Raw genomic sequence first — 15498 nt, forward strand, 5'->3', positions numbered from 1 at the left:
TTAGTAAGTTCTTCTTTAGGTGTAAGTAAGAAGTAGGTATAGGTAAGTTCCTTAAAGTGTAAAGTAAGGTTACTGATTTGAAATCTTTCTTCTATTTAATGCATGCATTTACAGCATGACTTTGCTTCTGCATCTGCATTTTTGTTTACATGCATCTCTAGATTTTCTAATTTCCCTTTGATTTATTCTTTTACCCATTGGTTGATTAAGAGTGTGATGTTTAATTTCCACACATTTGTAAATTTTCAATTTTTACTTGTGATATTGATTTCTAACTTCATCCTGTTGTGATCAGAGTATATATTTTGTGTGACCTTTACTTTCAAAAGCTATTAAGACTTGTAATGGAGCCTCACATATGATTTACCCTGAAGTGTCCCAGGTGTACTTCACAAGAATTTGTATCCTATTGTTGGGAGGAGTGTTGTGTATGTGTGTTAGCACTGCTTGGTTTATTGTGTTGTTCAAGTCTTGTATTTCATTATTTATCTTCTGTCTCATTGTCATATTATTGAGAGCAAGGTATTAAAATCTCCAACAATAATGGTTAAACTGCCAATTTTGCTTCATATATTTTGAGGGTATATTAGGTGGTCTTCTAGGTATGTAAATGTTTATAATTTTTATCTTCTTGTTCTATTGAAACTTTTAATATGAGATTCCTTCTTTATCTTTTGTACCTTTTTGATTTTAAGACTATTTTTGTCTGCTATTAACGTAATAACTCCAACTCTCTTTTACTTAAAATTTGCATGGAATATTTTTTAAACATCCTTTCCCTTTCTACCTACCTGTGCTTTTGGGTCTAAAGTGAGTCTTTTGTAGAAAATATATAATTGGATCATGCTTTCTTTTAATCCATTCTGCCAATTTCTGTATTTAGTTGAAGAGTTTAATCTTAAATTTAAGGAAATTACTGATAGTTATTTAATTCTGCCATTTTGCTGCTTGTTTTCTATAAGCCTTACAGATTTTCTTGTCTCTTGTTCCTCTATTACTGCCTTTTCTATGTTCAGTTGATTTTTGTAGCAAAATGTTTTTACAACCTTATAATTTCCTTTTGCATATATTCCTCAGATATTTCTGTGTTACCATGGGGGATTACATTTAACATGCTAAAATCATATATATCTAATTTTTATTGACATGAACTTAAATTCTTTTTTTAATTTTTAATTTATTTTATTGCTGGTTTGGGAGATCTATCTGGACAGCAACATGTACAAAAATGAACCTTGACCTCCAACTTACACACAAAAATCCCCTCAAGATAGATAAAAGACTTAAATATAAGTTGTGACACCACAGAAGTCCTGGAGGAGAACGTAGACAGGAAAATCTCAGATATTCCACGCAGCAATATTTTCACCAATATGTCCCCTACTTAAGGGACATAAAGGAAAAAATAAACAAATGGGACTTCATCAGAATTAAGGTTTCTTTAAAATTATATTTACATACAACATGTATAATCTTACACATGTAAGTCACACAAAAATAAAAGTAACTTTTAAGATTTCTTAAACATATTCAACATACTTCTCACCCAATTTAATATAAAAATAATCTCAATCAAAACTTAGGACAAATTTTGTTCCACAGCTGAGGCAAACCCTTGGGAGTACAATAAGTCCTCACTTAATGTCATGCATAGGTTCTTGAAAACTGCAACTTTAAACAAAATGACATATAATGAAACCAGTTTTACCATACATTAATTGATATAAACCAGAATTAAATTCTTACATTTATGGTCACGAAAACATTACCAAACTTTTAGATAAAGACCCAAAACACTTCTAACATTAAACATTGAAATAAATGTGAGCTATGCACATATTTAAGAAAGATGAATAAAAACAAGTACGATATTTCCCAGCCCACTTATTCCAGTTCAGGACTGAGGGAGGCTGGAGCCTATCCTGGCAGCTCAGGGTACAAAGCAGGAACCAACCCTTGACAGGGTGTCATTCCATTGTAGGGTGCGCTCACACATACAAACACATATACACACACCCTCACTCAGAGTGGGCCAATTTTGACACACCAATTAACTTAATGTGCACATTTTTGATTGTGGGAAGAAACTGGAGTACCTGGAGAAAACCCAGAAAGAGAACATGAAAACTCCACAAAGAGAGAGCCTGTTACAGAGAATCAATTTTTTCCCTCACTATTATAATGAAGTGATGCTAACTGAAACATTTTTGAGGACCTGCTGTATTTTACTCCATGCCACGTGTAATATGAAGACTATCACTCTGACTGATGGGGACTGGCACTATTTCTGGCTCTATGTGAGCTCATGGAGTTTCCTTCTAACCCTTTCTGGTGGTTCTGTCCTGGGGTTTGCACATACATGTGTTGATTGGTACTCAAGCACCCTCCTCTTGGGTTTCCCTTCTCTGTCCTGTGACCAGAAATTTCTCTCCATGGGGCAGTTCAAGGGCTCACCTGGTTCCTTCCCCATTTCTTTGTATTCACTGTTCTTCACTGTCTTATGCCCCATATCTTCAAACCTGTTATTTATATATTTTGTCCTTTTAAAGTTGTTTTAGACAAGAAGCTAAATCTGGTTCCTGTTACTTCCTTTTGAGCAGAATCAAATAGGAAGTGATTTAAAACACTTTTGTGAAATTTCTAGAAAAAGAGTGTGTGTCCCTTTATAATAACTTTGTTTCTGAGCTTTTTATTCTGTTGTATCTAATAAACGACTTTTGTATTAATAAAATAACTTTAATTATTGTAGCATTAAATGTCCTCACGTTTAGATTTTTCCCTCTTGTTTTATATAAAAATATCAAACTTCATAATCTGATTAAAAAAGAAAAATGCCAGTACCTTTGTCATTTGTTAAAAGTTCATTCATTATGTGCTGTTATTTAAATGTAAAAACACAAGGGTGAACCTGAAGGATGGAGAGCATCCAGGTAAATATTTTCGTTTTTTTTTTTTTTTTAAAATAACTTAAACAAAAACTACAAAAACCCTAGAGTAAAAAAAGACGGGATTTTAGTGCTCTCTTGAACCACCCTTCTCATGTACCCCACAGTCAGTTTGATTTTACTTGTCTGATTTTCACAATTTCTTCCACAGCCCAAGTGGCTGTACTTTCCCAGAGTGAGGGCGGTCTCAATAGAGCTGAAGAGGTAAGTACCAGAGCCTTTGGCTGAAGGTCCACGTCCAGTTGGGCTGGGTGGACAAACGGACCCGCGCCCTGGGGCTCTGTGGGAGTGCATTCCGTGCCGGGAAGTCTGAGAAGCGTGGGAACGCTCTCTGGCACACAGTGGTGAGTGGCTCTGGAAGCATCGAGTGTAGCTTAGTCCTACCCTCAGCATTATAAGTAGTGTAATCCCCTTCTCTGGGGACGTAAGGCATAGTGTAGGCCCGCGCCCCTGCAGCGGTCTGCGGTTTGTGGGACCTCGTCCGGGGGTTTGGTTTGTAGGGCGCAGGGGATCGTAGTTACAACAAGGGACTCAGAGTAGTGTGGACGTTCGCTCCGGGGCATCATGGGTATTTTAGTTCTGCTTCTTGGAACACTGGGAATAGTGTAGTTCCGTGTCCCGGGGCACTGTGGGTATTGTAGTCCCGCCCTGAAGCACTGTGGGTAGAACACCCAGAAGTCCAACAGGCGTCGCTTGGCGTGGTGACTGTCTTCCCGTGCAGGTTGTGAGCGAGGTTGGAATGGTGGCCGGCATCTGGGAAGGACACTAGGGAAAACCAGGGAAGGGAGGGCCGGGAAGTGCCGCTCAGGCCCCAGGTTCCTTGAGGTGTGATTTTTCTGGGCGGGGGCAGAGGGCCTAGGTCCTGTCGTGTTGAGGCTGGGCATAACTCGGGTGATTTGGGGAACACGAACACCCCTGGCTCGGAGCAGGCGTACACACAGCTGTGCATGTGTGGCTGGGTTTTCCTTCCTGGGTATTCATGGGGATGGTCAGCTGGTGGTCCGTGGTGCCCGCCATGGTGGTGGAGGAGCTGCTTGCCCCTGAGGATACTGGTTTTGGGGCAAAGCATTGGCTTGAGAACTTATTGGGGTGGTTGTGGGGTGAAGACGGCTGAGGACAAGCAACGAGTATCAGAGCATTGGGGAAGTTGGAAGGCCTGATGGGGTCAGTATTCCAGGTGCGTGGGGCGTCCCTGCGTCAATACTGGCTCGATCTGGTGTGGGGCCTTTCCAAAAGCCCCAGGTAGAGTAAGTGGAATGGAGCCCACAGGCAGGGAACTTTTCCCAAACCCCGCGGGGCTCCTGGCTGACCCCCTGAATTTTTGGGAGTGAGGGTCAGGGTAAGATGTATAAACTTAAGGTCTTACTAACTTTTCATTCTGAAAACATTTTCATTACTTCTAGGTTATGAAAACATAGAAGTAACCGTGAGGTTCCATGGATTCATCACTCCAATTTATCACTTATTCAATGAGAACCTGTACTTTCCCCCCAAATGAATATGTGTATCTCTTTGGGCACTATCTCTAGCCAGGGGCCTATGCCAGGCCTGCATCAGAATCCCTCTCTCTGTAGGGAGGGTTGAAATCCAGGTGTGCCTCTTTCTCACTGAAGCCGTCATCGGTGTGGAAAGAGGTAAACTTGTGTCTAGAACATGCTAAGTGCTTAGTAACTTACTTTGTGTTTTTATTAAACTTCACAGGCAAATAGAAGATGGCATGCTGGGTGTTAGCTTGTAGGCTTATTCTAAAACCCATACCCTGACTCTATAGGGTCATAGAACCTTCTCACTTCTGATACTTCAGTGAAGAGGACCCCAGCTGCAGGCTTGGGGGTTTCCAGTCTGTCTTCTGGACAGGCAAAGAATCCTGAGCCGGAGCTGCTTCTGTCTGCTCAAGTCTGCTCTGGAGCACCCCATGCGCCCCTCTCCCCAGAGGGATTACCTGTTAGGGTGGGGAGAACTCCTAAGGGCCTGGCAGCCCCTTCTTAGGTGGGCAACACTCCCATATGTTCCTATGGTGTCTTTGCTCATAATGGAGGTGGAGAGTGCATTGCTTTGCTTGTCATTGGTATCTGGAGTGTAGTATCCCCCTCTGGGTTCAGAGCTGCAGGTGGTTTCCCTGGGGTTTCCCAACATCTCCAGGGAACTCCCAGCTGTATTCTCAGAGCCTCTGAGCCCTGGCAACACAAAGGTGATGAGAAGTAGTGTGTATGTGTATGTATATACAAAGTCTGTCCGGAAAAAGTCCAGCCACTATTAATATAATGAGAATAGTTTGTGCGACATCGATATAACCTGCAATGTCAAGCAGCTGAGGAGAGTGGACTGGAATGCGCATGTGTAAACAATGATGACTTCACTGGACTAGTCAATGGGGGCTGTAGATGCCATTGAGTGAGCGTGTGAACTGTGTGGCCGTCACATTCAATAGGACTAAGTGAGTAGAGCAATGAATCTGCATCAAATTTTGAGTTAAGCTTGAACATTCCTCTGTGGAAACTTTGGATGATTCAGAAAGCCGCAGCTATAAGCAACCGGTGATTGACAGTTTCATCCACCTGCTCATACATCTTGTGTAGAGTTTTTTGGCGAAACATCAAATCACCCAGGTGACTCACTGTTTCTACAGCCCAGATTTGGCACCCTGTGACTTACGGCTTTTCCCAAAACTAAAATCACCTTTGAAAGGAAAGAGATTTCAGACCATTGATGAGATTCAGGAAAAATGGCGGGGCAGCTGATGTCGATTGGGAGAACTGTTTGAGGTCCCAAGGTACCTACTTTGAAAGGGACTGAGGTATCATTGTCCTTTATACAGTGTTTCTTGCATCTTCTATCTTCTTCAATAAATGTCTCTTTTTCCTATTACATAGATGGATGCTTTCTGGACAGACCTCATGTATATATATTTATCCTCACCTGAGGGCATGCTTATTGAGTTTTAGAGTGAGGACAGGGGAAGGAGAGAGAGGGAAAGAAACATTGATTCGTTGTCTCTTCTAAGCTCCCTGAGTGGCAAACGAACCCAAAACCTAGGTATGTGTCCTGATTGGGAATCAAACGTGCAATTTTCCAGTTTACAGGAGACTCCAATCAAGTAAGCCACACTGGTCAGGGCAAGAGAAGTAATGTTTACGGTCAGTAGTCCTGTGTTGGTGGTGTGCTTCCTGTGCACTGCCATAGTTTATTTCCTCAGCCATCCTTGTACCTTTTGTAGTAGAATTCTCACATTATAGAGAGGGGAATGGTACAGGAACTTTTACTTTGGAGCTAACTTTTTTAACTTCAAAAGTTTTAGAGAAAATTTAAAAACGAGTTCTATATTTCAAGTTTGTCTCATGCATCTAATGCTGGTGAAGATAAAACATTTGTTCACTTTTTCCTGATTCTTTGTCCCAGCCCCTAATGTTTTTAACTTCTGTTGATGACTAATGACACCAACAGACCATCCAGTGTTTGTAGTTTATCCCCTCTCCCTTTAGGGTTTTTCCCCCTACTTTTAGAGGTATGAAGGGAGATGGCTTATCAAATTTAAAATTATGAAAATTTAACAAATACAACAAAAAGTAGTGAGAATACTGTAAGAGCACCCGTGTGCCCCTTGTTCAGCTTCAGCAAGCATCAACATTCTGTTCTTCCTTTTAGTTTTCTCTACCGAGGTATCTTGCAGCAAATCTCAGAAAACATCTTACATGTAAATATACTTCAGTATGCATCTCTTTTGAATAATGACTTTAAAGAAAACAACCTTTATATCACATATATGTATATATATCCAATGAAACTAACTCAAATTCATTAGTGTTATCTAATTCAGGCTGTGTTCAATTTCCCTAGTTGTCACAGACTGCCTTGCTACAGTTCAAAGTCTGCTCTCAACAGCCCAGGTTGAGGCATGTACAGGACAATAAGGGGAATTCTGCCATCTGAATCCCCCCTTGGCTCTTCTCACCCATTCTGGCCCTGCTGATCTTAATGGCAGGATTGTCCCTCTTGGCACATACTGCGTGACCTCAGGGGTCTTGCCTCCTTGAAGTTTTCCAGATTTCCCACTAATCTGATGAGCTGTTAAGTCTTGTCAATTCTTGCTCCTCCCCTCCTTTCTCCTCCCCTTTATGTTAGCTCAGCACATTGTCCTTCCCCATGTTCTAGTTCATCTTCCTCTTCCAAAAAGGTCCTCCTGTCTTGTGGACTCTGAAGTCAGATGGTGAGGCTCCACTACACTAGTACTGACTCTGTGACCCTGGGCATTTGCCTGCATTCTATGTCCCTTCTCATCTGTAAAATAGAGCTAATAGCAATGTCAGGGTTGTGATGTAGAAATGTGATCTTCGGAAGTGGTGAGGGTGCCTGGCACACAGTGAATGCTCAGGGAGAGTACTTTGTGTTGATAATGATTATCCATTCTCAACTGCTCCCTATACAGCCTTTCCGGAATCATTTTCATCCTTCATTCCAACTGGTCTCTGGTTTACAGCCACGTGGGAATCTATTCCAATCCGTGCAGTTTTTTTCCCCTCAGACCTTTATGTTTCACACATTCACCCTTGTTAACTAGCTTAGATGTTCCTCTTGTGCAAAGATTTCTGAGTGCTCTTTAGCAGCATAAGTCCCAGAGCACTTGTACATAAGGACGTCAAGGCTAGCATGGTGCATTCTGACCATGATTATCTCACTGGTGTTGAGATGGTTTTTTGAGGAACAGGTACCTTGTCTGGCTCCCAGCTCCTTCTGGGTCACTGCTTAGCACCCAGATGTGAGGATATTAGGGGTTGTCCTTTCTGCCTGGAAAGCGACATTTGTGGGGGGAATGGTGAGATCTCAGGTGGGAAGGCGTTAGGGCTGTTACTAGAGACGGCCATGGGTGGCAGATAATAGGTGTGGATTTTGTTCTGTGGTCATTGAGACCCACTGCAAGTTTTGTTCAGAGGGGGATGATGATTTCTTCCCTTTTTAACCTCATCTCTGCTCCCCTTTATAATGAAAGTCATCAGGAGAGTTGTTTACACTTGATAAATAGTTTTCCTCCACTGAATCTCTATTTAAATAATTTCCACATATTTTGGGATTGTTTTTCAGAAGACTTATTGTTACTAATTTCTTATTTAATTCCACTTAGAACAAAGAATGTACAAGATCAGTCCATGTAAGTTAGAAGTTATTTCATGACCCAATATATACAGTGTCTTGGTGAATGTGCCTTGAGCCCCAGAATAGAATACATTCTGCAGTTGTTGGGTGTTGTTCTAGTACTATGTTAGATCAAGTTGCTTGATTGTTACATTCAGATGTTTTATTTCCTTATGATTTATTTTTATCAATTTATTTAGCAATAGTTTCATCACTTTATCAATTACTGTGATGGTGTTTAATTCTTCAATTAGGATTGTGGAATTTTCTGTTTTTCCATTAAATCTGGTATTATGTTCTTCATGTGTTTTCAAGCACTGTTATAAGATGCACATACGTTTCCCTTTGGTATATTTTTTGATGAATCAACCCTTTTTTTTTTTTTTTTTTCTTTTTTTTTTTAATATATTTATTGATTATGCTATTACAGTTGTCCCATTTCCCCCCCCACTCCACTCCATCCTGCCCACCCCCCTCCCTCCCACATTCCCCCCCCATAGTTCATGTCCATGGGTCATACTTATAAGTTCTTTGGCTTCTACATTTCCTACACTATTTTTACCCTCCCCCTGTCTATTTTCCAGCTATCATCTATGCTACTTATTCTCTGTACCTTTACCCCCCTCTCCCCCTCCCACTCCCTTATTGACAACCCTCATGTTCTAGTTGTTTGCCTAGTTTGCTCTAGCTTTTGTTTTAGGTGTGGTCGTTAATAACTGTGAGTTTGCTGTCATTTTTACTGTTCCTATTTTTGATCTTTTTCTTAGGTAACTCCCTTTAACATTTCATATAATAAGGGCTTGGTGATGATGAGCCTCTTCAACTTGACCTTATCTGAGAAGCACTTTATCCTCCCTTCCAATCTAAATGATAGCTTTGCTGGATACAGTAATCTTGGACGTAGGTCCTTGCGTTTAATCTTGGGTAATGTAATTATGATGTGTCTTGTTGTGTTCCTCCTTGGGTCCAGCTTCTTTGGGACTCTCTGAGCTTCCTGGACTTCCCGGAAGTCTATTTCCTTTGCCAGATCGGGGAAGTTCTCCATTATTTGTTCAAATAAGTTTTCAATTTTTTGTTCTTCCTCTTCTCCTTCTGGCACCCCTATAATTCGGATGTTGGAATGTTTCAAGGTGTCCTGGAGGTTCCTAAGCCTCTCCTCATTTTTCCAAGTTCTTGTTTCTTCATTCTTTTCTGGTTGAATGTTTGTTTCTTCCTTCTGGTCCATACCATTGATTTGAGTCCCAGTTTCCTTCTCATCACTATTGGTTCCCTGTACATTTTCCTTTGTTTCTCTTAGCATAGGCTTCATTTTTTCATCTGTTTTTCGAATAGATTCAACCAAGTCTGTGAGCATATTGATAACCAGTGCTTTGAACTGTGCATCCGATAGGTTGGCTATCTCTTCGTCGCTTAGTTGTATTTTTTCTGGAGCTTTGAAGTGTTCTGTCATTTGGGCCATTTTTTTTGTTTGTTTGTCTTGGCGCGTCTGTTACTTTAAGGGGCGGAGCCTTAGGTGTTCACCGGGGTGGGGTAATGCTGGTCGCTGGGCTGTGATGCTGTACATGGGGGCGGGGCCGAGAGGGAGCAATGGCGCCCGCTTCACTCTCCTCCGGATTTCAGTCTTTCACTCCGCTACCCACAATCAAACTGGGCCCCTCTGGTGCTGGTTCCCGAGTAAGTGGGCCTGTGCACACTCTAGGCCCCTGTGGGTCTCTCCAACAACCTCTCCTGTGAGGCTGGGAGTCTCTCCTGCTGCCCCAACCCCCAGGGGCGCTTTCAATCAGAGGTTTGAGGCTTTATTTCCCCGAGCTGGAGCCCTGGGTTGCGCAGCGGTCTGCTTCTCTGCCCGCCGTTCGTCCGGTTTATCTGTGGGCGAATGTGGTGCCGCAATGTGCTATCCGCCACTCTGCCTGCCCCACTCTCCGCCACTCTGAGTCCGGCTCTCTGGGTTTATCTGTGCAAATGTGGGACCGCAGGGTCTGCTAGTGCTCGGACTGCCTGCGCCATTTGTCCCATACTCCGCCCGTCTCAGTCCCGCCACAGCCACGCGAGTCCTCTCCACCCCAGTGCCGTCTCCGCCCCTCCTACCAGTCTGGATGAATGATTATTTTCTGTTTCCTTGGTGTTGGTCCCCCTTGCTGTTCGATTCTCTGTCAGTTCTGGTTGTGCGAGGAGGCGCAATCTGAATCAACCCTTTTATGGAGAAACATCTCTTTGTGCCTCTAGTATTATTTTTGTTTTGAAATGTACTTTGTCTGATATATTGCCACTCCAATCTTCTTATGCTTACTGTGTGTATGTATGTCTTTTTCTATCCGTTTTCCTTGAGCTGACCTGTGTCTATATTTAGAGTGTGCTTTTTTAAAAAAGATTTTATTTATTTATTTTTAGAGAGAGGGGAAGGGAGGGAGAAAGAGAGGGAGAGAAACATCAATGTGTGGCTGCCTCTTACACACCCCCAACTGGGGGACCTGGCCTGCAACCCAGGCATATGCCCTGACTGGGAATCTAACTGGCGACCCCTTGGTTTTCAGGCTGGCACTCAGTCCACTGAGCCACACCAGCCAGGGCTCAACTGTGCTGCTTGTGGCTTGCTTTTTTTTATCCAGTCTGACAATCCGTGCCTTTTCAATTAATTGGTGGGTTTATTTCATGTAATTATCAGTATGGCTAGATTATGTCTCTACTTTTATTGTTTGTATTTTATTTGCCTCCTCTGTTTTTTGTTCCTCTGTTACTACTCCTGCCTTCTTTGGGTCAATGTATTACTTTTTGGAATTCCATTTAATTTAATTGCTACTTAGCCATAGTGCTTTGCATTTTTACTTTTTATTTTTACTGGCTGCTCTAGATATGACAGTATACTGTATTTTGCTATGTATAATGCACTCCCATGTGTAATGAGCATGTTTTTGTCTCAAACTTTCAGGAAAAGAATCTTTCATTTTAATTTTTAAATTCAGTTATTTATTTATTTATATTTAGAAACAAAACTGATTATTGTATTCCAGGGTATTATTTTGCATACAGATATCGTTATTGCTTTTAGAGTTACACTTTTAACACATAAGCATAAATAAAAGAATTAAAAACATTTATATAGATACAAAATTAGTACTACCCATGTATAATGCGCTTCCTTATTTTTCCCTAAGGAATTTGTGCAAAGAAATGCACATTATACACAGCAAAATACAGTACATCCATAACATTTCACAGCCTACTTAGAGTCAACATTATAGCAGTTCATGTAAAATGAGGAATCTTGCAGTCCTTATTTCAAGGTTTCTATTGAGCATCATTTTTCTTTAGCTTGAGGAAACAGACCACTCCCTGTAGGACAAGTCTGCTGGCAATAAATTCTCTTGGTTCTCTCATTACTCTGGGGTAATTTGGAAACTGCGGGGTCATAGGATTGTTAGGCATTATAGGAAACTGCTTTACAGTTTCCAAACATCACTGTGCAATTTTACACTTCTGCAAGCATTGTAAAGACATTGTATTTTCTTTAATCCAATTTAGTTGATACAGAGTTTATTAAGTTGACCTGTTTTTATATTATTTTCCAATCTTTATTTATTTTAATTATTTTCTTTCACTTTTGACATTATTTACATCTCCTATTCAAAACTTCCATAGAGCTGGTGAGATCAGACATCCTTGCCTTCCTGATTTGGGGGAATTCATTCAGCATTTTATCATTAAGTATGGTATTAGCTCTCTGTATTTTTAAAATGCTTATTTATTTAGTAGGGACAGTTCCTTCTATTACTACAGTTTGCTGTGCATTTTTAATCATGCATGACCATTGAATTTTGTCATGTTTTTTTCTGCATCTATCGAGGTGATTTTTCTCCTTTATTCTGTTAATGAAAATAATTATGTTGATTGGTTTATATATTATTTTCTTATTTTTATGTTTTATAGTTGTTCCAGTTATTTCCCTCTTTACCTCCTAGTCTCACCTCACCCCACATTTCCATAGTCATTCCTCACCCCATTGTCCATGTCCCTGGGTCCTTTATGTGTATATTCCTTGACTAATCCCTTTACCTTCTTTCAAACACTCTGCCTTTCCTTCCACCCTCTGCCACTGTCAGTCTGTTCTGTGATTCTATGCCTCTGATTCTATTTTCATGATTAGCTTATTTTGTTCATTAGATTCCTCTTATAAGTTAGATCATATGATATTTGTCTTTCACCTCCTGGCTTATTTCACTTAGCATGATAGTTTCCAGTTCCATCCATGCTGTCACAAAAGGTAGGAGTTCTTTCTTTCTGCTACATAGTATTCCATTGTGTAAACGTAGCATACTTTTATTGTCTACTCATCTACTGATGAACACTTAGGCTGTTTCCAACTCTCGGCTATTGTAAATAGCACTGCTATGAACATTGGGGTGCATAAGTTCTTTTGAATTGGTGTTTCAGGATTCTTAGGGTATATACCCAGTAGTGAAAATGCTGGGTCAAAAGGCAGTTATATTTTTAGTTTTTTGAGGAAATTCCATGCTGTTTCCCACAGTGGATGCACCAGTCTGCTTTCCCACCAACAGTGTACTAGGGTTCCCTTTCCGCCACATCCTTGCCAGAACTTATTGTTTGTTGATTTATTAATGATAGCCATTCTGACCAGTGTGAGGTGGTATCTAATTGTGTTTTAAATTTGTATCTCTCTGATATTGAGCATTTTTGCATATGTCTCTGGGCCCTCTGTCCTTGGAGAAGTTTCTGTTCAGGTCCTTTGCCCATTTTTTAATTGGATTGTCTTCCTGGTGTTGAGTTGTAAGATTTCTTTATATATTTTGGAGATCAAACCCTTGTCCGAGGTGTCACTGGCAAATATATTTTCCCATATGGTTGTTTCCCTTTTCATTTGGTGATGTTTTCTTATAGTTGTGCAGAAATTTTTTAATTCGATGTAGTCCCATTTGTTTCTTCTTTCCTTTGTATTCCTTGCTCTAGGGAACATACTGATGAAGATACTGCTGCGTGGAATAGCTGGAATTTCCTGCCTGTCTTTTCCTCTAGGACTTTTATGGTGTCACAACTTATATTTAAGTCTCCTATCCACCTTGAATTTATTTCTATGTATGGTGTAAGTTGGTGATTGAGTTTCATTTTTTTGCATGTGGCTTTCCAGATCTCCCAACACCATTTGTTGAAGAGGCTATTTTTACTCCATTTTATGCTTCTTCTCCCTTTGTCGAATATTAATTGACCATAGAGACATGAGTTTGTCTCTGGGCTCTCTATTCTGTTTCATCAGTCTATGTGTCTGTTCTAATGCCAGTACCAGGCTGTTTTGATTAGAGTGGCTTTGTAATACAGTTTGATATCAGGTATTGTGATCCTTCCTGCTTTGTTCTTCTTTCTCAAAATTGCTGTGGCTATTTGGGGTCATTTATGGTTCCATATAAATTTTTGAAGTGTTTGTTCTATATCTGTGAAATATGTCATGGGTACTCTAATAGGGATTGCATTGAATCTATAAATTGCTTTGGGTAGTATGGCCATTTTGATGATGTTAATTCTTCCAATCCATGAACATGGTACATGCTTCCATTTGTTTGTGTCTTCCTTAATTTCTTTCTTCAGTGTTGTGTAGTTTTCCGAGTACAGGTTTTTTACCTCCTTCGCTAAGTTTATCCTTGGTACTTTATTTTTCTTGTTGCTATACCAAATGGGATTTATTTTCCTGATTTCTGTCTCTGATATTTCATTGTTGCTGTACAAAAATGCCTTCAATTTCTGAATATTGACTTTGCATCCTGCTGTTCTGCCAAATTCACTTATAAGTCGAGTAGTTTTTTTGTTGGAGTCTATAGGGTTTTCTATGTACACTATCATGCCATCTGCAAACAATGACAGTTTTATTTCCTCCTTTCCAATCTGTATGCCTTTTATTTCTTTTTCTTGACTGATCGCTGTCAATAACTTCCAGTACTATGTTGCATAGTAGTGGGGAAAGTGGACACCCTTGTCTTGCTCCTGATCTTAGTGGGAAAGGTTTTAGTTTTTGCCCATTGAGTATGATGTTGGCTGTACGTCTCTCATATATGGCCTTTATTATGTTGCGGAATGCTCCCTCTACTCCCACTTTGCTGAGTGTTTTTGTCATAAATGGGTGCTGTACCTTATCATATGCTTTTTCTGCACCTATTGATATAATCATGTGACTTTTGTCTTTTCTTTTGTTTATGTGATGTATTACGTTTACTGATTTGCGAATATTCTACCATCCTTGCACCCCTGGGATGAATCCCACTTAATTATGGTGTATGATATTTATATGTATTGCTAGATCTTATTTGCCAATATTTTGTTGAGGATTTTACTGTCTATGTTTATCAGTGATATTGGCCTGAAGTTTTCTTTCTTTGTTGTGTCTTTATCTGTTTTGGGGAATAGGATGATGCAGGCCTCATAAAAAGTTTGGGAGTTTTCCCTCTTCTTGAATTTTTTGGAATAGTTTGAGAAGGATTGGGGTTAGCTCTTTCCTGAATGTTTTTTAAAATTCTCCTGACCAGGTGAAGCTGTCCAGCCCAGGGCTTTTGTGTGTCGGGAGTTTTTTTGTTTACTGCTTCAATTACCCTAGCTTATTATCGGTTTGTTTAGGCCTTCTGCTTCTTCTTGATTTAGTTTGGAAGATTGTATGTTTCTAGAAATGCGTCTATTTCATCCAGGTTTTCAAATTTCTTGACATATAGCTGTTCATAGTAATTTCTTACAATCCTTTGTATTTCTGTGGTATCAGTTGTAATTTCTCCTCTTTCATTTCTGATTTTATTTTTGGGGGACCTGTCCCTCTTTTTCTTGATGTGTCTGGATAAAGGCTTGTCAGTTTTGTTTATTTTTTCAATGCATCAGATCCTGGATTTATTAATCCTTTGATTTGTTCTTTTCATGTCTATGTCACTTAATTCTACTCTGGTCTTGGTTATCTCCTTCCTTCTACTCACTCTGGGCTTCGTTTGTTGTTGTTCCTCCAGTTCTTGTAGGTGTAGGGTTAGGTTGTTTATTTGAAATGTTTCTGTCTTTTTTAGGTAGGCCTGTATCCCTATGAACTTCCCTCTCAGGACTGCCTTCACTGTGTCCCATAGCTTTTGAGCTGTGTGTGTTCCTTTTCATTTGTTTCCAGAAAGTTTTTGATTTCTTCCTTGATCTCATTATTAACCCATTCTTTGTTTCATAGAATGCTATTCAGTCTCCATGAGTTTGAATTTTTTGAGTTTTTTTTCTTGAGATTTATGTGCCATTAAGGGGCATGTATGAGATTGTGGCCACTTGATTTGGAGGTTCAGATTCGCAGACAATAAAAACCACAAGTCAAAGATGAATAGTTAAGCAATTTATTAAGCCAGAGCAAAAAGAAAGCAAGAATTAAGAGCATACATCACTAGATGGGAAAAACACCAATATC

At 40.1% G+C, this 15498-nt stretch overlaps 1 protein-coding gene across 6 annotated transcripts in view; it reads left to right on the forward strand.

The window, feature by feature from the left end:
• The first annotated feature begins 3613 nt into the window (after positions 1 to 3613).
• ZNF169 (zinc finger protein 169) overlaps positions 3614 to 15498 on the forward strand; it is a 59981-nt gene continuing 48096 nt past the window's right edge. For 2 of the 6 annotated variants that reach the window (XM_045193674.3, XM_024558276.4), the window contains exon 1: positions 3616 to 3770. The gene's annotated coding sequence lies outside the window, so the exon portion shown is untranslated. Of the gene's footprint in view, positions 3771 to 15498 lie in introns of all 6 variants that reach the window. The other 4 variants (XM_071221648.1, XM_071221649.1, XM_045193675.3 and 1 more) reach the window with 4 other exon arrangements.

The sequence above is a fragment of the Desmodus rotundus genome, chromosome 1 (assembly GCF_022682495.2).
Source record: "Desmodus rotundus isolate HL8 chromosome 1, HLdesRot8A.1, whole genome shotgun sequence".
NCBI classification, from domain to species: Eukaryota; Metazoa; Chordata; class Mammalia; order Chiroptera; family Phyllostomidae; genus Desmodus; species Desmodus rotundus.